At 35.1% G+C, this 27,636-nt stretch overlaps 1 long non-coding RNA gene across 1 annotated transcript; it reads left to right on the top strand.

Moving 5' to 3' along the window:
• Positions 1-18,322: 18,322 nt before the first annotated feature.
• LOC139075158 (uncharacterized) lies at positions 18,323-21,588 on the top strand. Its single transcript, XR_011525279.1, has 3 exons — positions 18,323-18,724; positions 19,499-19,655; positions 21,397-21,588. It is a non-coding gene; the product is annotated as an uncharacterized lncRNA (long non-coding RNA).
• The last annotated feature ends 6,048 nt before the right edge of the window (positions 21,589-27,636 follow it).

Here is a 27,636-nt window from a genome sequence, read left to right as displayed (position 1 = left end):
TTAAAGTAACTACTGATAAGTATGTGTTTATTGCCATTGTTACTCTTTTTCTAAATGAATTTGTAGTTCTTCTCCGTTCCTTTCATCTTTACTTTCTCTATTCCCTTGTGATTTGATGACTTTCTTTGTGTTATATTTGGATTCCTTTCTCTTTTTTTTTGTATATTTATTAGAAGTTTTTGATTTGTTCTTATCATGAGGTTCATATATAATAGCCTATGTAAATAGCAATCTATATTAAATTGATGGTCTTTAAGTTTGATCTTACTAAAAGCCATACACTTTTACTCTTTTTATGTTTTATGTTTTTGTTTTATGTTTTGACATCATATTTTACCTCTTTTAATTTTGTGCATGCCTTAACCTCTTATCATAGATATAGATGATTTTAGTACTTTTGTCTTTTGACCTTCATACTAGCTCAATAGGTGGTTGTTTTTAATATTAATTTATTATTTTACAAAGTCAAACATTTGTATCTTTATCCTAATTTGGAACAATGCAAACACAATAAAATGTTTTTACACTAATTAACTCAAACTCATTATTCTGGTTACTGTTTTATAGTGTTGTAAGTTCTGCCTTGGTTTAAAATGTTCTCCAAATTGTTCATTACTGTCATTATGATTATATTAGTCAATCATTATTTAAATTTTTTTCCCACAGATTTAGCAGTTTCTTTGCTTATAATTACTTCTCTCAGCTGGCTCTTTCCTTTTGGATTTTTTTTTACTGAAGTCTATTCTTCAGTAATTCTAGTGTATGTTCACTCCAAAAATTCAACTGAACACAAAAGAAGGCAGTATAGAGAAAATGAGGATCAAAAGTGGTATAAGACATATGGGGAAAATAGCAAAATGGCAAAAGAGTGTTCTTTCTTATCAGTAATTACATTAAATGTAAATGAATTAAACTTCCAAATCAAAAAGCTGTGATTGAGAGAATGAATTTTTGAAAAATGATCCAACTTACATGTGGTTACATATTTGTGCAAACTCATAAAATGTAAAATGCTAAGAGTGAAGCCTAAGGTAAAGTATGGACTTTGGGTGATTATGATGTGTCAATACAAGTTCATCAAGTTTAACACATCTACCCTCCTGTGAAGGATGTTGACAATGGGGAAAGCTATGCATGGGTAGGGGCAGGGAGTATATTGTAAATCTCTGTACCTTTCTCTTGATTTTTCTGTGAACCTAAAACTGCTCTAAAGTTGACTTATAGATCTGATCTAAAGTGAGCAAATAGATTCAAAGTGAAAGGATGGAAAAATATATTCTATGCAAATGGTAGCCGAAAGAGAGTTGGAGTGGCTATGCTAATATCAGACAAAATATACTTTAATGTTAAAGCTGTTATATGAGTTAAGGAAGGACATTATATACTGATAAAAGGGTCAATCATGAACAAGGTATAAAAATTATAAGTTTTCATGCACCAAGTAACAGAGCCTCCAAGTATATGAAGTGAATATTGACAGAATTAAAAGGAGAAAAAGACAGTGCTACACTAATAGTTGGAGTATTCAATACCTCACTTTCAATAAAGGATAGAACATCTAGACAGAAAATCAATATGGAAATAGAGGACTCAAACAACACTATCAACCAACTAGACCTAGTAGATATATATAGAACACTGCAACCAACAAGTGTGGAATGTCATCATTCTCAAGTACACATGGAACATTCCCTAGAAATGAATGCATGTTAGGTCACAAAATATACATAAAGAAATCATACAACTCAATAACCAAAAAATGAACAACCAGATCAAAAACTGGGCAGAGGATTTGAACAGACAGTTTTCCAAAGAAGATATGCAGATAGCCTATAGGCACTTGAGCAGATGTTCAACATTACTAAGTATTAGGGAAATGCAAATCAAAACTACAATGAGCTATCACTTTAAACCAGTCAGAATGGCTATAATTAACATGACAAGAAACAACAAATATTGCAGAGGATGTGGAGAAAAGGAAACCCTCATACATTGCTGATGGGAATGCAAACTGGTGCAACCACTATGAAAAACAATATGGAGGTTTCTCAAAAAGTTAAAAGTAGAAATACCGTATGATTCAGCTATTACACAACTGGGTATTTATCCAAAGAACATAAAGTCACTAATTCTAAAAGATAATGCACCCCTATATTCATTGTAGCATTATTCACAATAGCCAAGACATGGAAGCAACCCAAGTACCCATCAGTGGCTAAATGGATAAAGAAGATGTAGTGCATATATATATACAATGTAATACTACTCAGCCATAAAAACGACAAAATTGTGCCATTTGCAACATCATGGATGGATCTGGAGGGTACTATGCTAAGTGAAATAAGACAGAGAAAGACAAATACTGTATGATTTCACTAATATGTGTAATATAAACAAACAAACAAACACATAGATAAAGAGAACAGATTGGTGGTTACCAGAGGGGTAGAGGATTGGGTGAGGGCAAAAGAGGTAAAGGGGCACGTATATATGGTGATGGATAAAAACTCGACTATTGATGGTGAACACAATGCAGTCTACATGGAAGCTGAAACATAACAATGTACACTTGAAATTTACACAATGCTACAAGCCAGTATAACCTCAGTAAAATAATTTTTAAAAAAAGATTGAATTCATGCAAAGTATTTTCTCCCACAACAATGGAATGAAGCCAGAAATTATATCAGAAGGAAAACTGGAAAATCAACAAATATGTGGAAATTAACATACTGACTAACAGCAAATGGGTCAAAGAGAAAACAATAAGAGAAATTATAACATACCCTACAATATGAAACAAATATCATTTAATAAAAACGAAAACATATCAAATTTTAGAGGCTGCAGTAAAAGCAGTACTCACATAAATATACAGTTGCAAACATCTACATTCAAAGAGAAGAAAAAGCTCAAATCCATAACCTAATTACACCTTGAGGAACTAGAAAACTAAATCCGAATCTAGCAGAAGACAGGAAATAATAAAGATCAGAGTGGAGATAAGTGAAATAGAGAACAGAGAAACAATGGAAGAAAATCAATGGAAACAATAAATAAAAATCAATGAAAGCAAAAGGTGTTCCTTTGAAAAGATTAAAAAAAATTGGCAAACCTTTAGCTAGACTCACAGGGAAAAAAGAGAAATTGAAAATAACTAAAATCAAAAAGTGAGGACGTTACTAATAACTTCACATACACAAAAAGTTTTATAAAAGAACATTATGAATAAATGTATGCCAATAAACTAGAGAATCAAGATGAAATGGATAAATTCCTACAAACATAAAAATTATCTAAACTGATTCAAGAAAAAATAAAAAATCTCAACAGACCCATAACAAGAAATTAAATCAGTATTCAAAATCTCCCAAGAAAGAAAAGTCCAGGGTCGGATGGCTTTACTGATGCATTCTATAAAACATTTAAAAAATAATTAATATCAATCCTTCCAAAACTCCCTAATACAGAATAGGAAGGAACACTTCTGAACTCATTTTATGAGGCCAGCATTACCTTTTACCAATGCCAGATAAAAATACGACACAAAAAGAAATTTACTGAATAATAATCCTTATTAATATAAATGCAAAACTCCTTCACAAAATACTGACAAATCAATTCCAAAAGCATATTAAAGGTTTATACATCACAACGAAGTGGGATTTATCCAAGGAATGGAAGGGTGGTTCAACAAAAGAAAATTTATCAACATAAAACCAGTTTAAAAGAATGAAGAAAAAAATCATATGATCATTTCAATTGATGCAGAAAAAGATGTATCAAAATTCAACACCCTTTCATAATTAAGAAAAAAGAAAAACAAGAGACTAGAAATTAAAGGGAATTTTCTTCATATGATAAAGGGCATTTATAAAAACCCATGGCTAATATCATGCTCAGTGGTGAAATACTGAAAGCTTTCCTCTTATGATCAGGAACAAGACAAAGATGCATGCTTTCACCACTGCTATTTAAATATTTTACTGGAAGTTCTAGCCAAATCAATTAGTCAAGAAAAAGAAATGAAAGGCTTCCAAATTGCAAAGGAAGAGGTAAATCTGGCTCTATTCACAGATGACATGATCCTATATCTAGAATAAAAAAAAAAAAATCCACAAGACTGTTAGTAAAGCCTATAAATGAATTTAGCAAAGTTGCACGTTACAGGATCAACACAAAAATCAGCTGTATTTCACTAGTAATGAACAGTCCAAAAAGGGAATTAAGAAAGCAATCCCACTTACAATAGCATAGAAAAGATTAAAATAACTAGGAATAAATTTAACCAAGGAGGTGACAGCCTTGTATACTGAAAACTATAAAACGTTAATGAAAAAAATTTTAAGAGACCTAAATAAATGGAAAGACATCTCGCATTCAGGGATTATAAGTTAATATTGTTAAAATGTCAATACTATCTAAAGCAATCTATAGATTCAACACAATTCCTATCAAAATTCCAACAGCCGTTTTTGCAGAAATAGAAAATTTGATCCTCAAATTCATATGACGTTTCAAGGAGCCCTGAATAGACAAAACTTTCTTCAAAAAGAACAAAGTTGGAGGACTTGTACTTCCTAACTTCAAAACTTACAACAAAGCTATAGGAATCATAGCATTGTGGTATTGGCACAAGGAGAGACATATAGGCCAATGGAACATAACTGAGAGTTTATAAATAAACCCATATGTCTATGGCCAGTTGATTTTCAACAAAGGTACCAAGCCCATTCAATAGGGAAAGAATAGTTAATTAACAAATCGTGCTAAAATAACTGGAATTTTCACATGCAAACAGAATAAAGTTGGATGTCTACCTCACAGCCTAAACAAGAATTAACTTAATATGGATCCACGCTCTAAACATAAGAGTTAAAACCATAAAATTCTTAGAGAAAGTTGTATAAGCAAATCTTCATGACCTTTGATTTGGCAATCAGTTCTTAGATATGATACCAAAGGCATGAGCAACCAAAAGCATGAGCAACAAAGAGGAAATAGATAAAGTGGACTCCATCTTAATTAATAACTATTGTTTTAAAAACTTTCGTTCATCAAAGAACATTACCAAACAAATGAAAAAGCAACCTACAGAATGGGATAAAATATTTGAAAGTTATATATATATATTATATTATATTATATATATATATAATAAGTGTTAATATCCAGAATATATTTTAAAACTTCCTATAACTCAGTAAAAAAAAAGAAAGCCCAATTAAAAAATGGGCAAAAGGCTTTCATAGATTTCTTTCCAAAAATTTATACATGGATGGCCAATTAGCACACGAAAAGACGCTCAGCATCATTAGTCATTAGGGAAATGCAAATCAAAACCACAAAGAGATAACACTTCACACTTACAAGGATGGCTATGATTTTTTTTAAAAAAATCAAAATAAATGCTGGTGGAGATGAAGAGAAATTGGCACCCTTGTACATTGTTGGTAGAAAAGTAAAATGGTGCAGCCATGGTGGAAAACAGTGTAACAATTCCTCAAAAAGATAAACATAATTATCATATGATCCAGCAATTCCACTCCTACGTATATACCCCAAATAATTGAAAACAGGGATTCAAACAAGGTACTTTTATGCTGATGCTCATTATAAATTATTCACTATAGCCAAACAGTAGAAATAACAAAAATGTTCATCAACAGATGATGAATAAAGAAATAATATGGTATATATATATACAATAGAATGTTATTCAATCTTAAAAACGGATGCAGTTTTTATACATGATATAACATAGATGAAACTTGAAAACATTATACTAAGTAAAATAAGCCAGACATCAGAGGACAAATACTGTATCATCCCACTTATATGAAATATCTAAAATAGGCAAATGCATAGACATAGAAAGTAGATTTGAAGTTACCAGAGACTGGGGATAGAGACGAATGGGGAATTATTACTTAATGGGTACAGAGTTTCTGTTCTGGATGATAAAATTTTAAAAATAGATAGTGGTGATGGTTGCACATTATTCTGAATGTAATTAATGCCACTGAATTGTCCACTTAAAATGGTTAAAATGCAAAATTGTATATTATATTTTACCACAATAAAAATATTTAAAATATAATGTGATACACACACAAATATGCTAGTATACATATGAAACAATTCCTACTGGATAGAGAAGAAACTTCTAAGGAGTGGGCAAGGGGAATTGGGGTGTCAGGTGGACTTTAATTTTTGCTCTATGATTTCTGAACTATTTTATATAAAGAAAATCCTACATTTGTAATTTAAAAATATAAATTGTTTTTTAATTTGTATATTTAATAATTCTGTGAACCACAATATGGGTCAGTTAGTATTCTTATACCATGAATTTAATGATAACGAAAATGGAGTCAAAATAAAGCTTGACAGGGGCTGGCCCCGTGGCCGAGTGGTTAAGTTCGCGGGCTCAGCTGCAGGCGGCCCAGTGTTTCGTTGGTTCGAATCCTGGGCGCGGACATGGCACTGCTCATCAGACCACGCTGAGGCAGCGTCCCACATGCCACAACTAGAAGGACCCACAAGGAAGAATACACAACTATGTACCGGGGGGCTTTGGGGAGAAAAAGGAAAAAATAAAATCTTCAAAAAAAAAAAAATGTAGTCCTATTTAAAAATAAAAATAAAAAAATAAAGCTTGACAAAATTTTTGTGATCATAGCATAGATAATGAATGTGCTCCATTTCTACAAAATCATCTTATCTTTTATTGTACTTTTCTATTTATTAATATGTGGTCTTTATTATAATCAACATGTATTCACTTATTCAATGTTTACTGAGCATGTACTGAATGCCAAGTCCTCAGTTGGCAATTTTCACATCTGGTACCTCATTAAGAAGAATAAATTGGATATATATATTCAAAACTAGATTTCTTCCCAAACACCACTTGACTCTTCCATTCATTGACTCAAGTATTAGAACTAAATCATTTGCTAGATCATACAAGTTTTGGATAAAACTGACATCTTCAAACTTATTCAGAATGACAAGAGGAAATGCTAGTAATTTGTATTGATTTGCGACTTACTGAAGGAGTAATGGAACTTAAGGCACATTGTTCAGGAGACAATAAATCTCCACTTTGAAACAGTCTTGTACTTGTTCTCAAAAGATACAGGGAGATTAAGTTACTTATCACCAATACTTGCACACACAGAATAGAGTCTAGGAAAAATGATTTCTAGTTTAGTTCTCCATTCACATAATAAGGTCTATTGTTAGAGTCAAGACTCTTAAAAATGAATAATGGAGCACAAACAGAAGGACCTACAGCTAAAATATACAGCTGTGCGCTGGGGGGCTTTGGGGAGAAGAAGAAGAAAAGAAAAAAAAAGAAGATTGGCAACAGATGTTAGCTCAGGTGCCAATCTCTAAAAAAAACAAAAAGAAGAATGGAGTATTAATTCCAGAATAAACTTTATGAAACCTAGTTTGATGCTCTTTCTTACAGATGAGGAAGCACAGATTCCGAGAGGGCAGGGTTGGACTAGAACAGCAGCCTCCTGAAGGCCGAATGAGGCTCTCAGTTTGGATGTAGGAACCATGCTGATTTGCCAGTCTTCACTCACTTTTATTACTTCCCTGTGAACGTGTTCCTCACAAAGGAAGACAGACACAGCAAAGCTACATGAGGTAGGATTACCATAAGAAACCTATGATTAGGCTTTTTTTTCTTTACAGGACCAAAGCTTCATGCACAGTCTCTCCTGAGACATAGAACATACATCCAAAAAAAGTTAACCGTTTTAAACGTCTACAGCATCTATCCATACCACGCTTTGTTGTTTCGAACAAAAACCATGTTTGCGTTCAGTTGTCTCCTCTGTTTTCTTACGGGCAACTAGATTTTTGGATTCAGGTTACTCCAGTTTCCCTTATTATTAGGCACAAAATTAAATTTAATGTGCAGAAAAAAAAGACTAATTTGGGTTTTACTATGAAAAATGTTAATTCAAATAATGCTGTTATTTCTTTAACTGTTATTCAAATAGTTACATGAAAGGCGGGGAGCCAGGGCCTGACACATTGCTCTGACTTCACACAATCACACAGCATGGATCTAGGGGCTGGTTTTAAAGTGAAGAACTCCTGTGACAGCTAAATGCCAAGGCTGTGGTTTTGAAAATATAAAACCATTATTTTGTTTCTTTATCCCCTTTCCCACTATTATATCTGCTGCTCTCCTGCCCAATTTACAAGACTCAAGGCCTCAAAGACACAGTGCAACAAAAAATGGCCTAAACTAATAGTGATTTTCATTATTCATATTTTATAAGGCAAAATTTAGCTGACGCAATTGTGTAGTGACTATAGCAAGAGGTGAATAAACAAACATAATTAAATTTGCTTTTATGTGTGGCCATCTCTAATAATATTATTCTCCATGGATTTTTTTTTCAGGTGGAGCCTAAAAGCGCCAACTGAGGAGAAAAGATTTTCAGTGTCAGTGAAGTTAAAACATGTCAGCAGCAGTTCCGACTGTGAATATTGTCTCACATGAAAGAAAGGATGGATTGAATTCATATCTGAAACAAGACAAGATTTTCCATCTGACCTCATTAGGTGTTCCTCTGGAGTGCATCCCTGGGTTTCTGCCGGAACTGAAATGTGTTGTGCGGAAACCAAACGTAAAACAGCTCAGGACTGCCATAACGGACGTGTCTTAATAGGATGGGGTATTTATTGTTTTGCCGCCTTCATTTCTTAACTCTAAAAGTCATACTGATGCGCTGGATACCTTCGTTAAAGCAATCCCCTTAAGTGAAGGCGTGTACTAATGAAAGGATTTACACCGCACAGCTGGAAGCGAAGATGAAGTAGCATTACTCTATATCACAGAGATTTTTATATGGAGGATTTCCTATGGAAAGATTTTTAGAAACTGGATTGTTGTATCCTTATAAATAATTAAACTTGCAAATTTTCATTGTTACAACACAGCCGGTTTCCTTTTCTGTGAGCATGGGTAATCGATTCAAGAATATATTGCTTTAAAGGGATTTATAGCATTTTTCATTGTTCTTGATCGTACTAGAAAATTATTCAGAGGTCAGAAATAATAGGAAACTTTCCCCTAGATTAACCTCATACTGCACAGAGAGATTTTCTATATGACATCATATCATAAAGAAAGGCATCTTGATTTTCAGTTTTACTAGTATGAAGGCTTGTATGTATATATGTGTATATATTTGCATATATCATACTAATGGATAAAGAAACAAGCCGTTGTTTATATTATTGCTGTATTTATGTATGTTTATAAATACACACAATAAGATGTTATTTTTCAAAATATAGCAATGTAGGGAAAATATTAGTTAGAACTCCAAAATCTACTACCATTAAAATGTTTCCATAACCTCTGAGCTATTCTGTAAGTTAATTATCATACTTAAGAATGAATCACTGGCAGTAAATTATTCAAAAGAGGTCATTACATAGATGTCTCTCTATATAGATATAGATTTAGAGATAATATAGATATAGTAAGATGCACTATTTTGAGGAAATTATTATCAATCTTCCATATTTGTTTATACTTAATAATTTGACATACACTTGATATTTTCAGTTGCTATGGCAACACCTTGTTAAATCAATGTTCTGTACTGTATATTTTATAAAACAGTAAATACCAAACTATAGAATCTAATAAATAGGTTAACTTGAAGAAGTTTTGAAGCTTAATGGAATCATTCGGTCAATATGCTCAGCACGGACTCAAACTTTCTGGCACACAATGAACCCTTTTAATTTACTACCTGAGAAGGATTAATCTTTTGGAAACTGAAGGGTCATGTGATCTGTGACAGCTTTACTTTGTGAGAAAATAAATAGTTCATTCAAAACGCAGACATTTATGAAATGTATACTGCGTCGCAGGCATTTTGTCTAAGGCCGGAAATGCGGAGATTAAGTTGAGGTCCCTCCATTCAAGAGGCCACCTATCAAATGTGGAGTTCACTGCCAGGTGTGGAGCTATTGGGAGAAACGAAACTAAAAATTTACGTATGTGATAGTCCACCTTCTAAGAAGTGGTGCTCAATCCCCCCCTTTGAAACATAGTGACTCCTGTCCAAATAAAAGGATAAGGAGAGAGAAAAATAGGAACTGTGCAGTGGAGAAACCTGGCAAAGACGACCTTCACCAGACAATGGAGGCTAACACGGTCAGTGATGCCCTGGGCATAGCATGTCCCCCTGACACGTGAAGCCTTCTCTGGTATTCTTTCTAAAAATTTATAACCCCAGATTAGTCTGAGAAAAACCCCGGGTAATCCTGGATTGGATGGCAGTTCTACAGGATACCTGGTCAGTACTCCTCAAGACGGTCAAGGTTATGCCAAACAAGAAAAGATGAGACTTTCACACACCAGAGGAGACTGGAGAACCATAACTAAATGCAATGTGGTTCCCTGGATTGGATCTGGAACAGAAAGAGGACGTTCAGGAAAAACTTGGGAAATGCAAATAAAGTCTATAGATCAGTGAAAAATTAAAATGGTTTACATAGAACTTTAAAATCTAACAAACAGGTTTATTATAATTGGAAAGAGGAACTGTAATTTCATCAATAGCAAATCAATTATTAACTATCTAGTGGTCAAGAATGAAGGAAATTCAATATTCCACGTAGCCAGGCAAATGTCACACAGTCAGTATAGGGTCACAGTTTGCAACATGTGAGTCCATAATTAAGGATCTTGAAACATCCCCGGCCAGTGGTTTGCCAACTGTTTCTGCGGAACACTAGAAACTTCTGAGGGCAGCGCAGATCAGTAAGGAGACCTGGCATTAGCCACGTGCCTGTCTCCAATTCAACTACACTATTGTAGTCACAAAATATTTTACCTCACAAGAAGGATCCATGACTTAGAACAAAACAGAAGAAAATCAATAAGAAAACCAGTAACTGATAGTCAGAGAAGTGCTTATCAATCTTCAATGATTATATGAATCACAGAGCAGCTCATTAAAAGTCGATTCTGATTCAACAGATCTGGGATGGGGTCCGAGATTCTGCATTTCTAACAAGTGAGGCCCTTCCGGGTGATGAGAACACTGCTTGTCAGAGAACAATACTTGAAGCAGGAGGGATCTAGATCAAAAATTCAACTCTCTCTTCCAAAATTTCACAGAGGAAAGTGCTATTATTTTTTAACGGGTTTTGTGATTTTATGATGTCAACACATAACAATCCTGCATAGTTAGCTAGTTTTTGACCGGAAAAATTATGAAAATGGAGTTTTTTGAGCTGCAATCCTACCCGTTCTTAATCTCTCAGAAGCCCTGATCTCTCTATTTCTCATAACAACCCCAGAACCTTGATCTGATCCAGACAACTCCCCTAAACCATCCGCTCATCCATCTCATTCAAAACCAGTCATTTCAGCAATGAAACTGGACCCAACTGAGACGTTTCCATGCCAATTACACTTTATCATATCCCATGCCAAGCCTAGTCTCAGGCAGTACTATCAACTAAATTTTTATAGAAAAAGAGAGGAAAGTGAATGTTTGGGATTTTTACAAACTCATTCTTTTGTATTTCATCTGGGCATTGGCCTCCCATTTTAAAAATGTACTTCATGTTGACTCTTATTACATTCTCCATGGGGTTGTTCCAAGCCTTCTGCACCCTCAAAGGCCAAGTTTTATCCCAAAACATTTAGCACTCCGTCTTGTTTTCTGCTTTCCAAGGTTGAGATTCCTGAGCTTGAAATATCTTTCCCTCAATCCTGATACTCCCTCAAACTATTGCAACATACATTTCCTTCAGAACCATATAGACAACCAATCTGTTTGAGTGGATATCACTACTTGTCCTTGACTGAAATTACTCTCCAGAAGGTCACCAAGGACCACCGGCCAATTCCAAGGGCATTTTTCTTTGCTTAATTCAGCATCTCATAACATGAGATAGCTGCGTTAGAAATACTTTTGGGCCTCTTCAATTTCAGATTGTTTTTCCAGCTTCTATTCAGTTCTTTTACACCTGCTTTGCTGACTTTTTTTACTTTTACTGTAAAGACAGTAATATGTAAAAGTTATATTTCGCCTCTAGAATCTAAGATTTGTTTTGAATCTTAGTTCTACCATTTTCTAGCTTTATGATTTTGAGCAAGTTGCTTCACTTCTGGACGTTAAATGTTTTTATCTGTAAAATTGTGATAACAATGACTTCTGTCTCATATGATTGCTTTATGGATTAAATGAGTTAATATATGTAAAATACCTAGAACAATGCCTGACGGACAGTAAGTGCTAGATAAATGTCAATTAGTCCTATTACCTACCTGCGGTCCTTCTTTTGGATAGTTTATATGCCCTCATTTCATCAGCCATCTGCATAGAGATGTCTCACATCTATATGTATTTCTAACTCAGAGTTTATCAATATCACCACTATTGATATTTGGAGCTGGACAATTCTTTATTGTGAAGAGCTGTCCTATACATTGCAGGATGGTTAGTAATGTTTCTAGCTTTTAGTCAGTAGATGCCAGTAGCGACCCTGAGCTGTAATACAAAAATTGTTTCTAGACATTGTCAAATGTCCCCTGGGGGCTAAAATCACCCCTACTTGAGAACCGCTGTTCTGATCCCTTTCTGTCTAAGGATTTCTTTGTATGGATGTCTCTTTGGTGCCTCAACATTTGTCCAAAGGTGAATTTACCACGTTCTCCCTAGACACATTTTACATATTGTCTTACCTACTTCTTGTGCTAAATAGGCAATCCCAATATTTTTGCTATTTATCCCTCTGACGTTTCCAGAATTGGTCCCTCATTCTTTCAACAGAGTTTTGCTGATACCCACTCAGTGGTAGACACACTCTAGTGACAACAAGACAAAGATTCAGTTATCACGGACCTTATATTCTAGTAAAGAAAATAGGTAACAAGTAAGTAAACAGATCAATAAAAGGTATGCTTTCGAGTAGTGCCATGTGCCATGAAGAAAATAAAGCAGGATAAGGGGATAGAAGATGATTGAAAGATGGCATTTTAATTAGGGTATTAGTAACATGTTGGAGAAGGTAACATTCTAGCTCCTTCTATGAAGAGCCTATTCATGCAAAAATCTGGAGAGGGCAGCAGCATAAATAAAAGCCTTGAAGTGGCAATGAACTCCGCACTTATGAGAAAGAGTAACAAGGTCAGGGTTTTGGAGGTTATTCAATATGTGGGGTGTTTATTTTTCCGGTTGGATTTAAAGGGAAAGACAGGAACCAGATTCTAAAATAAATGTACAAGCAAAATATCCTACACGTCACTAAAAATGAAAAGAGCTTGAGATAGACCCAAGGTGATGAAATTTTAGAAAGCTAATGACATTTTGATTTATTTGCTTTTCATATTTTTAGTTATTTTGATTTCTAGCTGACGATAAAACTTAACTATGCATTGTGTTGGGATTGTGTATAAAATATGAGGATATTTTAACCAAATATATTCATGTATTTTATAAAAGTGTTCCATTTATAGAAGTTATATTCAACTTCTAGTTTAGAAGGAGGCCAATATCCATGTTAAGTTTATGAAATTTAGACAGTTCTGTAAATATACATCCCAAGAAATTTCAAAAGCATTTGAAAGACAGCCTCATATAATTGTGACAGTCTTAGAATTCCCCTGAAAAACATACAAGTTTTAGTCTAATACCATTGAAAGTAGCTTTAAAAATTCAAACTATAAGACCAGAGAAATGATTTCAACATAGCAATTACACACGACGCTGACGTTCTGTCAGTGCTTCAATGTGTAACATACTTTTTAAAATGAGTATAGTCTAAAAAATTAGCTCTGAGTGTTAGCAGCGCCTGAAACAACAGCTGAAATTAAGGGTAGCTTGATGTTTTGCCTTCAAAACTTATTTTTTGCCTCCTCCAAACTCTCCTTGCCCCCTGTTTTAAGAATTTTTTGTTTTTTTTAGCTTGAAGAAGATTGTCCCTGAGCTACCATCTGTGACAATCTTCCTCGAGTTTATATATGGGACACTGCCACAGCATGGCTTGATGAGCCATGAGTAGGTCCACACCAGGATCCAAACTCTGGGCCACTGAAGCAGAGTGCACAAACTCAGCCATTATGCCACCAGGCCAGCCCCACCCCTTTTTAAGAATTTATTACTCAAAAGCTAAAACTTCTTGCCTTTGGGCAAAAATATGATTTAACAAAAACTGCCTAGGATAAATTTTGTTAAACCATTTTGTTTCTTTCTGTATTTTGTGGTTGTTATTTTGTTACCTTTGCTTTTTAGACTTGGGATGTAATCAGAGTTATGTGTGCTCAATTCTTACAGATGAAGGGGTGAATTAAGGACAGAGTGGCAGACCTAATTTAGCAATCTCCTCCTTTTGTATACTTAAAGCAAATCCTTAACTCAACTCTAACATAGATTTTTATTTACAGATGCCCTCATTAGCCCTCTTGCGGTGGAGACAGATACTTCCTTTTGCTTCTATTTGTCCCCACCAGATTAAATTACTTGCATTACATCTCCACCAGAGCTAGTGCTGTGTGGCAAAACAACACTGGTGGGGAGTGAATGGTTATCAAGAGAAAGTTTACTTGCAGTGTTAAGAATTAATTTAGCTGAATTGGTGCGGTGAAAGTGGTAAACACAATCCCCTCACTGCTGTTTGTCGGGGTGTGTTATATCACCCTGGATTGCTTTGTCAATAATCTGCCTGGCCTGCAAGCTAAAAATCTAAGATTGCTTGGATGACTGACAGGCTGGAGATAGCTGATAATTCTAAGGAATTGGAGGTGTAAAATCTTTAAGGACCATGTCTACAGTATAAATGCCAGGGTATCTCCACATCACTCTGTACTTACAAAGGCAACAGCATTGTTAATGGCAGCCTGTCTGTCCATCAAGTTTGCAACTGGCGGATTTATCCCTCTTTCACTCCTTATCTTTCTTTGCTGTGTTTATTTCGAAACCAGCTGCAGAATAAATTGCCTCTTGTCTTCACCTCCTACACTGAGTACAATGATATGTTCTGTAAAGCTTAAAATCATGGTGTTTTTCAAGCACTCCTTTTTCAGCACACGGACTTCTAATTTTGTTTGTTTATGAATATGTATTGTGTTTTTTTCTCCTGTGGGGGCTTTTAGTAGAGCACCAAAAATGACTATTTACTTGGTGAGTGAGTGTTCAGGATCTAGAGAAAGGTGTGTGTGTGATATTTCATAGAGAAGAAATAAATAGAATTAAGATAAACATTTTGTTATTGTTTTGAATAATTCATTAGATCTGCTCTGTTTTAATCCAATAATTTAAATTAATAACAACCAAATAGTTTGAGAAAATATATTTCTATTAAACAATTTTTCACAATTTAAGAACTTTAAAGTACCCGTCCCCTCATGTACCTTTGCCCATTTGCACTTTTCTAACTTACAACTGGGAGGAAAGAAGATGATTGTGGCTGGGTAGATTCAAAGATCAGAATTAGCGTTTATATCAAATGTCCAAGTTCTACGGCAGCCCAAACCCTCCCGTGCTGGTGGTGGGAATATAATCTGAGGCAATTGCTTTGAAAACTTTTGGCTAAGGCTACTGAAGATGATTATATATATACTTTATGAACCAACAGCTCCTCTCCCAAAGATAGATGGGTATACATTCTCCAAAAGACTTGTGAAAGAACGTGCACAAACATTTACAAAAGCCGAACAATGCTCATAAAATACACATGCAAGGTATATAGATAAAACATGCACAAACACTATTTTTAATATGAGTAAAATAAAAACAAAGTGTTGACCAATACTAGAATAGATAAATAAATTGTACTATATATTCATCCAATGGAATACTCTATGACGATGAAAGTGAAGAAACTGCAGCTATACATGACACATGGATCTCACAAACATAATATTGATCCAGAGAAAACAGACACATACCCTCAATGATTCTGTTCACATAAAGCTCAAACCTAGCCATAACTAATGAGCTAGAGGTGACCCTTGGGGCATGAGTTGGGCATGAAGAGGCCTCTGAGATTCTGATAATGTTGTTTCTTCATATTAGTGCTGGTTATATGCTGAGTTTGTTTATTTGCTGGGTTAAAAATGATTAGCTTTTCTGCATCTGTGTTAATAGTTAAAAAAGTTTAACATTAAAAATGCGTCCATATTTTCGGCTAGTGTTTGCAACTACATACTAAACTGTAATTATCAGGCATCCCCTCCATTCTCTCCAAATGGTATTTTTTGGTTATTTGCAGAGGGAGACAAAGGTAAGAAAAAAGGGAAAGAGGGCTTTAGATGAAAGTGATCATCTGTGAAAGGTATACATATACCAAACTGAGCTGAGTAACAAAGTGTTCTCTGATTATTAAGCCATGGATATTTAGCCATACACACACACTCATCTGAGTACATACAAATGAACATTGTGGCCTCAGTATTGGTAAGTAATAAAGACAAACACTTAGGCATTTTGCAGCACAAAAGTTCTTGAATGTTGCTAATTATCTGAACAGTAAGAGGCGGTCATTTTTATTTGGACTGGATATTATATGCAATGTCAGAAACCTCATTCATTCATTCATTTACAAAATCTTTTTGCAGACATATACTTCTGAGCTGAGTATTGTGCTAGGACCAAGAACATGGAAGCAGCAGAATCTTTGCCTTTCTGTGGAACACAGTGACCTTTTTTTCTTCAATAAACTTGTCAGCTGTTTAATACCTATCAGTATTTTAAGTGCTATTCCAGCATGTTCTATCGATTGCAGTATCTGACTCAAGAAGTTGACCAATGGTTTACTTCCACTGCTGAAGTATGACTCTGAAGAGGTGCTTTAGCCATCTTGGGCTGCTGTAACAAAATTCCATAAACTGGGTGACTTAAACAACAGACATTTATTTCTCAGAGTTCTAGAGGCTGATAAGTCCAAGATCAAGATGCTGGCTGATTTGGGTCCTGGTGAGAGGCCTCCTCCTGGCTGCTTTGATCCTCACACAGCAGAGAGAGAGAACTAGCTGTCTGATCTCTGCTTCTGAGGGCACTAATCCTATCATGAGGACCTTACTCTAATGATCTCATCTAAACCTATCACCTCTGCTGGCCCCACCTCAAAATACTATCACTTTGAGGGTTAGGGTTTCAACTTATGAATTTTAGGGGGCCACAGAAATTTAGTCTGTAATAAGATGCAAAATTTGGCAGCCACATATTTTAAATGAAATGTCTTCCTCTGTCTGTGGTTCCTGCTTTTATGTTACTACCATCCCCCTTCCTTGCTTTTTCATCTTCAACAATGACATTAAAAAATAGTAAAGAATATATTCGCGAATTCTCATTCGTTTTATACCTGTGACAGTAATTAAGCAGGCAAATTCATTACTATCATTACCACTAGACTTTTCTCATTACCACTGCTTTGATATAAAATAAATGAACAATTAGAGTAGAAATCTATTATCAAAATGGTCTTGTATGTAAAAAATGATTTTATTCCTCAGAACGATGTCATCCGAAATTGTCAGGTTAACTGGAAGATGCAGTTTCTGGACTCTAAAATTTGATTTGATTAATTTTCAGCTAATATTTTGTTATAAAAAACTGAGATATCATTACAAATCTCTGTTGCTGTGAAAGTTTTATCAACTGTTTTTTAACGTGGAAATGTTTTAGGAACATTTACTCTTTCTACTTTGTCTTGAACAAACTTTTTTTCTAGTTGAGCTATATTTATAGCAATGCAAAGTTAGATTTCCCTATGACTCTTTCTAGTACTGGTAACTAATTCTACCTCATCATTAAGCCAGTCATACTTATTTAATATACCTTAGTATCTTAAATAAAGTTTGACTGCATCTCATCAATGCCAAATTTTTTAAAAGTCTGGAATCTTTGGACTGTATAGCTTTAAACATTCAAGTGTTAGAAAGGTGAAAACTTTGATTTGCATCTGTCTATCTGTTGTGGTATATAACCAGAGCAGATCTGAAGCAAAACTTTTATTCACAAAAGTTCTCTATCTTTGATCTGAATTATTTCACAAACCATGTTGTAGCAGGTCTCTGTCTATAGACTGAACAATGTGAAGACAGTGATTGGACTTTGAGCAAACTGTAGAGTGTCTCAGGACGCTGTCATCACCATGAGTACACAATAGTAATTTCAAAGCAGTGGCCCAGGAAGATACAACAAGTTGGATGTAGGTGGCATTCTAAATAAAACTAATTTGTTATCTCCAACATTCTTATGAATGCCCACAGGTCATAATGGCTGGTAAGGCTTCATAAAGAACGTGGAAGGGCATTCTAAGTGAGAGAACACAATACACGTATGCGTGGAAATGAGAGACATGTCCAGGGAACTTAGATTAGACCAATTTGGCAAAGAAATAGAGCTAATTTAAAAGAGAGTGAGAGAAAAGAAAAGATAGGTTGAGAAGAGATTAGTCTTAGAATAAATACATTTTGCTAGAGGGAAACTTCTGAAAATATTTCAGCACAAATGTGACCTGAGAAAAAAAATGGCATTTTCAGATGTTCAGCTAACAACATTCAACAAGTAGAACGAACTAATGAAAGAAAACATGAGCAGAAGGAGGACTCTTAAGTAGCTATTGCTATACTTAGGACTAAAGGTGTGAATATCTGGACATGGCCAGAGCTATATTCGTGTTAGTTGAAGACTGAAGAAAATGTAAGACATGATGAATAAATGTAAGACTAAATCTTGTTGACTCGTACGTGTCAGGAATAATTTTTTAAAATATTTATTGTAAGAACTAGGCAAAGTGATATATACCATTGGGCATACCATAAAATATATAAGAAATATGTACTTTTTGTACTTTCACTATATTGAAAATTTTTCAATCTATATAGTTTATGATTCACAAAACTTTTTAACCATATATAACTATTTCATAATAATATTGTAAATAAGTTCCCACTTGAGCGGACTCTAAGACGGATATCCATAAACAAATATAGCCAAATCTCTCCCATAACAAATAGCATTGCAGTGACCTTGAGCAAGTTTAACTCTTTAAGCCTAATTTCCTCATCTGTAAATTGGTGACAATAGTGGTATTTATCCCTAGGGTTGTATCAGTTATTTATCACTATGCAGCAGTGAGAGCCAATTGGCATTTTTAATGTGGTGCCTGGAAATCTGCTTAGCCCAATCATTGTCTTACACTTAACAGAAGCTGACAACTTTGCCAATTGTTTCACTACTACAAAACATGGGCCATCATCTTTCTATCCTCCAATAGCAGTTTACTCACTGCTTTTTCAACCTCCAATCACAATGTCCTTGTTGATTTCCAGACTTTACTCTGCCTCATCCCAAAGTCAATGCCGCATGATTTAGGTTTTTGTTAGGAAGCATCTATTTTTGGTATAAAGTTCTGTATCAGTATTTACTGCTGTATAACAAGTCACTTCAAATCGTAATGAGTTGAAGCAATAAGAATTTATTATTTCTCTCAGTTCTGTAGATTAAATTCTGCGGGTCTTGCCTGGGCTCACTGATGCAGCTGCTTTCAAATGCTGAGTTGCATGGGGACTGCACTCAGCTAGGATGTCTGGTCTTCACTCTCCTTGGAGCAGGCTTATTCACTTTGTATAACAGCAGCCATCCAAGAGGGTAAGCTGCAATGTCCAAGTGCTTCTCAAGTCTCTATTTCCATCTCATATGCTGAAGTCATACTGTTCAAGTAAGTCACACTGCCAAGGCTAGAGTCAGTGTTGGAAGGGACTAGAAGAGGGAGTGATGTGATTCATTGGGGGCCATTACTATCATAAAATACTACAATGGCCTATTGTGTGGATTAAATGAGATAATGCATTAAAAGTCCTTAACATACGCCTAATATATAATAGGTACTCAATAAATGTTAACTACCATTAAAAACTTAGTAATGGTATTCACAATTATATATTTATTTAACTGTCAATCTCATCAAGGAGCTGTTTTACTTACTCTTTATGAACTGATTTTATCAATGTCCCTATGGATTGTCTCTGTTCTTACCCAACACTGATCTTGACTCAAGACTTGGTACTTAAATGCAACTTCTAAAGCAGTTCCAGTTTTAAAATTTAACAATGAGAAATAGATATTCTACTGAAGATTCTCTAGGGCAATAGATAAGAGAATTTACTATGTACCACATAACAGAGACTTAAATTCCCCATTAGAATTTCCTTTTCTCCCCCAATTTCTTCTGTCCTGTCATTTGCTTTATATCCTTTCTAACAAGCCTCCAAACCCCTTGCCTTCACCTAAACAATTTATCTCTCATCCTCACCAAGTATCCATTACTCAAAAGTCTGATAGGTAGTGTGATTAAAATCATATCTTTCTCCTCTCAGATATGCCTCCAAACCTCATCCCTCTAACCTAGTCAAGAAGAATAGGAGAGGGGCTGGCTCTGTGGCTGAGTGGTTAAGTTTGCGTGCTCCGCTGCGGAGGCCCAGGGTTCAGATCTTGGGCACGGACATGGCACCGCTCATCAGACCACGTTGAGGTGGCGTCCCACAACCCACAACTAGAAGGACCTGCAACTAAGATATACAACTATGTATGGGGGGTTTGGGAAGATAAAGCAGAAAAAAAAAAAAAGAAGAAGAAGATTGGCAACAGTTGTTAGCTCAGGTGCCAATCTTTAAAAAAAAATTTAAAAAAGAAAGAAGAATAGGAGAAAATTTCATGTAATTTCAAGTCAAATATTATTTGAAATAAAGAAAAACAAAATTTAAACCAAAAAAATATTAAGGGTTAGACTGTCTAGTACAATGCTGGGTAGATGTTAAGGATACGGAGAAGAACCAGATAATTTCACTGAAACTATCAGTTTTCATGTCTGACTCTTCCGGCTGGCCATAAACAAAGCACTAGGATAAATGAGCCCACACACGTGTTCAAAGTGCTTCAGGAGCACAAAGTAAGAAGCACCTATGAATGTCAGCACACGGGCTCTTACTCCAAATAGAATAGACCCAGCAGCATGTGTCGGCTGTGTCATGCACAGTGCTTTCTTGACACTGTCTACTTATTAGCGTGTTTTCTTTTGGGTTTCTCTTTCCCTCTCTCGGAACTTGAACTGATGGCCTCTGTTGTGTACTAACTGAAGACCCTCCCTGTGACCCTTGACACAGAATCAAACTCACAGCTTCCGCTCTCACACCCGCTATTACCCTTTCCTTCAAATACACCATTTATCCTGACAGTAAGTAAACTTCTCTGAGGGAGTATTCCTTACAGAACTGTAGTTTGTCTTTCGAATTATCTGAAAGATCAAATTTCAAGTTCTCCTTTGATACTATGATATATGCTAGGTCTCTTCCTTCCATGAACAAGCTTAGAATGCACCTTTTTATTTCAGGTGGAAAACACATCAGAGTGATGATAGGAAGCAACATTTAAGTTTATATACAGAAGATATCTTGAAAATTCCTGTTTTTTCATATCAAGGATATAAAGGATAATGTTGCTCAAAAAATGCTATAAAATGGCTTCTATGTGCTTCCAAGTGATAAAAACATTGGCTGTTGGAATAAATCCTCTGTCAATCAAACTGTTCCTTTGTTTTTCCTTTTTAAGAAAAAATAACAGAAAAGAGTTGAGAAAGCTTTACTGGCTGAGCAAATTTTTTTGTGAAACACTATGACTTCTGGATAGAACAATCACTATCAATTTGAGAAAGGAAAGATTTTTTTAAATATATATATAGCTGGGTTCCAGATGTAAGATGGATTTGAAGTGACACAAAGAGCTATCAACAAGATTGTTCTTTGTTCTAGACATTCAATAACCAGATTGCCTATAACAAGATTATCTTGTGAGATAAACCCCACATTTGGACCGTGATAACATAGCATGGCAGAGTGATAAACTACAGAGACAAGGGTGTGAACAAATTGATGTGGGAGGTCAAAACGGCCTATTATGTTCCTCTGTACTCATAACTTTGCATTTCTGTGTGCTTTTTATGTTTCTTAAAATCATTCAACTTACCTGTATGCTCACTGTAACTAAGCCATTTACTCATACGTAAGACTTCAGGTTATTTATTTATATACCAAAACTAATTCTTCTTTCCTTTCCTAGTTTTCAACTAAAAGTTAAATGATATATACTTCTTATCATATATTGTGAAGTCTGAGATCTTTATGCAATTTTATATATATTTTAATTGAAGCTTCACACATAAGGAAAGAATCAGCAATCACTAAAGTAATGGGGAAAAATGGACAAATATTCAGATTTCCATGAAAATATTATGAAGTTAAGGAATTGATTCATTAAATGTTAGAATGGTTGTAAATTTACACTATATAGAAAAATCAACTCAAAATGGAGTAAAGACTTGAACTTAAGAACTGAAACCATAACACTCCTAGAAGAAAACATAGGCCATGAGCTCCTTACATTGGTCTTGGTGATGACTTTTTGGATTTGACACCAAAAGCAAAGGTAATAAAAGTGAAAATAAACAAGTTGGACTATGTCAAACTAAAAATCTTCTGCCTTCCAAAAGAAATCATCAACAAAATGAAAAGGCAGCCTAACTGAATGGGAAAACAGATTAGAAAAAAGAGATTTGCAAATCACGTATCTGATAAGGGAATAATATCCAAAATATGTAAAGAACTAATACAACTTAATAGCAAAACACCAAACAATCTGATTTAAAAATTTGGCAGAGGATCTGAATAGACATATTTCCAAAGAAGACATACAGACAACAGGTACATGAAAAGATGCTCTACATCATTAATCACCAGGGAAATGCAAATCAAGACCACAATGAGCTATTACCTCATACCTGTTAGAATGGCTATTATCAAAAGGACAAGAAATAATGAGAATTAGTGAGCATGTGGAGAAAAGGGAACCCTTGTGCGCTATTGGTGGAAATGTAAATTGGTACAGCCATTATGGAAAATGGTGTGGACCTTCCTCAAAAAATTAAAAATAGAACTACCATATCATCCAGAAATTCCACTCCTGGGTATATATCCAAAGGAAACAAAACACTAACTTGAAAAGATATCTGCACCTCCATGTTCATTGCAGTGTTATTTGCAAGAGCCAAGACATGGAAACAACCAAAGTGTCCACCAACAGAAGAATGGATAAAGAAAATGTGGTGTATGTATATAAGTATATATACATACATACAAACAATGGACTATTTTTCAGCCATAAAAAAGGAGGAAGTCCTTCCATTTGCAACAACATGGATAGCCCTTGAGGGAGTTAACGCTAAGTGAAATAAGTCAGACAGAGAAAGACAAAACTGTATGACCTCAATTGTATGTAAAATCTAACACAAAAGAACTCATAGATACAGAGAACAGATTTCTGGTTGCCAGAGGCAGGGGCTGGGGGGTGGGCAAAATGGGTGAAGATGTTCAGTAAGTACAAACTGCTAGTTATTAAATAAGACCCAGGGCTGGCCTGGTGGCCGAGTGGTTAAGTTCGCGTGCTCAGCTGCAGGCGGCCCGGTGTTTCGTTGGTTCGAATCCTGGGCATGGACATGGCACTGCTCATCAAACCACGCTGAGGCAGCGTCCCACATGCCACAACTAGAAGGACCCACAACGAAGAATATACAACTATGTACCGGGGTGCTTTGGGGAGAAAAAGGACAAAATAAAATCTTTAAATAAGCCCCAGGGATGTAATGTATAGCATGGTGACTATAGTTAATAATACTGTATTGCATATTTTAAAGTTGTTAAGAGAGTAAATCTTAAAAGTTCTCATCACAAGAAGAAAATTGCAACTGTGTGGTGATGGATATTAACTAGATTTATTGTGGTGATCATTTTGCAGTATATACATATATTGAATCTTTATGTTGTACTCTTGATTAAAAAAAGAATTGAAGACCTAAGTTAGAGGATGTATACTACTAGATATAAAGACTAATCATGAAGCTATAATATTCAAAACAGTGTGGTATAGATGCAGAATTAGGCAAAGACACTAGTGGAATAGAAGAAAGTGTCTAGTTTTAGATCCACACATAATCATCTAATTTAAGGTAAAACTACTGCTACAATGAAACAGGGTCTGAAAATAAATGATGCTTAATCAAACTTATCTCTTTAGGGGAAAACAAATTAAACTCTACCTCACACAATACAGAAAAATCAAATCAGATGGATCACAGACCTAAATGTGAAAGGTCAAGCAGTAAAGTTTCTAGAAGGTAACATACGAAAATATCGTCATGACCTTGGAGTAGGGAAAGATTTCCACTAACCGTTGAAAGCACTAACCCTAAAGGAAAAGCTTGATAAATTGAAATGTATTAAAATTAAGATCTCATTTTCATTTAAAAAAATAGAAAATGAACATGCAAGATACAGAGTGAGAAAAGATTTTTGCAGTACATAAACATGAGATAGGACTTGTATCCAATACATAAAGATCTCCTGCAAAAGACGGACAACTCCATAAAAATAGACAACAGACTTGAAAAGTACTTCACTTAAGAGGATATATGAATTGCCAGTACGTGTATGAAAAGGTGCTCAACTTAATTACTAAATTACAACTTAATTTGAACTCTACTTAGTGCAAATTAACATCAGTGAACTACCACTACACACCCACAAGAATGGCTAAAATGAAAAGGACCGACAACACTGAGTATTACCAAGAATGTAGAGCAAGAGGAATTCTCAGAAAGTGCTAGCAGAAGGAGGGTAAATTGGTACAAACAACACTTTAGAAAACTTATTGAGAGTATCCACTGAAGCATTATCTATGATCCAGTATTTAAAAGAAAAAATAGACAGAAAAATGTCTGTAACAATATAGAGCATATACCAAACTGTTTGAGAAAAAAATGCCATTAAATTAATGTCAACATCTTAATGATGTTGATTAGTTTTAGAATTTAGAGAATATCATATTCAAATTTTAAAAATGTTAGAAAAGAGAGGAAAGTATAATAAGTTAATTAAAAATAACCTAGCAATAGGGGCTGGCCCAGTGGTACAGCGGTTAAGTCCACACGCTCTACTTCGGAGGCCTGGGGTCTGCCAGTTCAGATCCCAGGTGCAGACCTATGCACCACTTGTCAAGCCATGCTGTGGCAGGCATCCCACATATATAAAATGTAGAGGAAGATGGGCACAGATGTTAGCTTAGGGCCAGTGTTCCTCAGCAAAAAGAGGAGGATTGGCAGCAGATGTTAGCTCAGAGCTAATCTTCCTCAAATAAATAAATAAATAAATAAATAAATAAATAAGTAAATAAATAACCTAGCAATATCTGTTAAAATCTTAAAATATTGTCTTCCAAGACTTTTCTCCAGGTGGAGAAATATGCCACTATAATGTTTATTTTAAAACTTGGGACCATACTGTAACTATATATATAGTGGAATAGATGGCTTATCACTTCTATACTTTTTAAAAGTATTTTATGTGATTATTCTTTTCTTATTTTGGGTACTTTCAAAATTTACACATTTTAAAATATGAGTAAGAAATGTGAGTGGAATTACTACAGTAAAGATTAGAAACATTTTAAAGCTATGAGGCACTTTACAAAATATTTTGTTAATTTACAATATTTTTGTGCCATTCAGAAATGTATGATAGCATGGGCACAGCACCCTCACCATAAAAAATACAAAATTGTTAGTTATATATTTTTATCTGGATTTTCTTTCTTAGAATTGAGGCTCTTCTTTTGTGACCCTTCGTGGCTTTCTTTAATCTTTTGAGAATGATCATTGTTCAACTTACTCATTAGTGGTTAATATTGCTTTGTAAATGACTAGTGAGAGTCCTTTACAAATTATGGATATTAATCTTCCCTGTGATATTTCACATAAATTTTATTTCTCAATTTCTGGTTCCTTTTTAATTTTTAATGTAACATAGTTGTAGTGGTTTATTACTGTGTCACCTTAGCCAGGCTGGAAATGTTTTCGAAAATTTCCTGTACTACATGGTTCTAGATTCATATTGGCCACAAAAGAAATTTGCATGAATCTGGAAGGCAGAAGTGAAGCAGCAGGCACATTTTTTATGGTCAGAAGATTCATGGAGAATACTGTGCACTGTGGCATCTCACAGTTATACTCACTGATCTGCAGTCTCACTTTGATGACATGGGGAGCCTTCTTCCACTTTCTTACAGTCCTGGGCCAGAAGAATGAATGTGCAGGTCTGTGGTAAAGGGCTGCAGCCTCTCCTGTGTGTTTCCCCTGCAGCAGCTAGAGACAGAGAATGACGTTGGTTCCAGCTCATCATAGAGGGTCTCTTAACCTGCCTATTGCATATATCCAGCTTTTCTTTCTGATGGAGGTCTGATAGTTAATGGCTAATAGCCATCAGCTTTACTCTCAATATCAGATGTGGAGGCAACAGCATTGCAGAGATGCCTACTCTAATTTCTATATAATTGTGTAAGGTCTAGCCCCTGTATAAAATTCTCTACTCTATATCACTTATGTCATTATGCTTCTTTAATCAAACCCTGACCAATACAGAAATTACTAATGGAAGTGGTTCTAGATATGTGCTGTCCAATATGGTAGCCACTAGCCACATGTGCCTATTGATCAACTTGAAATGTGATTAGTCAGAACTGAGATGTGCCGTATCTATAAATACATATGAGACTTCAAAGACAGTAGAAGAGATATTGACTATATGTTGAAATGATAATATTTTGGATTTTTGATTTAAATAAAATAAATTATTAATTTTACTTTTTTTTTTTTACATTTTAACAATAGAGGTAGGTTGCATGTATGGCTCACATCGTATTTCTGTTGGACAGCAACGTTCCAGAAGAAAAGGACCTTAGGAAGGAGTTCTCAGAATTGGCTCTAAGATATCTGGAATTGGTCTCTATCTGATAAGGCTAAAGGTATTAATGGCTCTATTTCCATTGGTGGAGGGAACATACATAGTCCAAGGAAAGCATTGGTAAATCAGATACTTAATCATCACCTGTAGTAAAGTACCTATGGAAGGCAAAGCTTTGGGAGACCTAGTAGTTAGCGATATAGAACATGATAGTGAAAACAAGGCATGCGCCTTATTGGGACAGGAGGTTTCTTCTAAGTGCACTGAAGAACTTGGGGAAAGAAATGTTACTGAAGGGCTTGAAATTCTGAGCCCAAGATGTGGATAAAAGACCAGAAACCTTCTATGGCCGCCCCAAAAGAAACACTATCTTCTGTAGTGATAGTGAAAATTTCTGTAAAACAAAACAAAAGTCTAATTCTGAAGCCTGTTGAAGTACAGTGGAAATTGGATTCCCAAAATTGTGGGTTCTGTAATATTAACATTAAAGCCGTTGTTGGGAAGGAGTAAGACCCTGAAAATGGAGTTGGGACAAGTAGACTGACTTTGGTGAAACTGGACACATTAAACCTACAAATTCTGCTGCGCTTCCTTTGCCAGGAGAAGCAACCATCCGTCCCACGGCTGAAGAAGTTAGTCTCTCTTAAGATGAAGAACCTTAGAAAGATTTAGAATCAATGGTATTACCCCAGGTAGTTGGGAGTGACTGGAGAAGTCTGTTCGGTTTATTGACTGAAACCTAGACCAAATGTGGCCTATACTAAATTACCTTGAAATACCAGGAC

The sequence above is a fragment of the Equus przewalskii genome, chromosome 13 (assembly GCF_037783145.1).
Source record: "Equus przewalskii isolate Varuska chromosome 13, EquPr2, whole genome shotgun sequence".
In the NCBI taxonomy this organism is placed as follows: Eukaryota; Metazoa; Chordata; class Mammalia; order Perissodactyla; family Equidae; genus Equus; species Equus przewalskii.
This window is presented reverse-complemented; position numbering and strand designations above follow the sequence as displayed.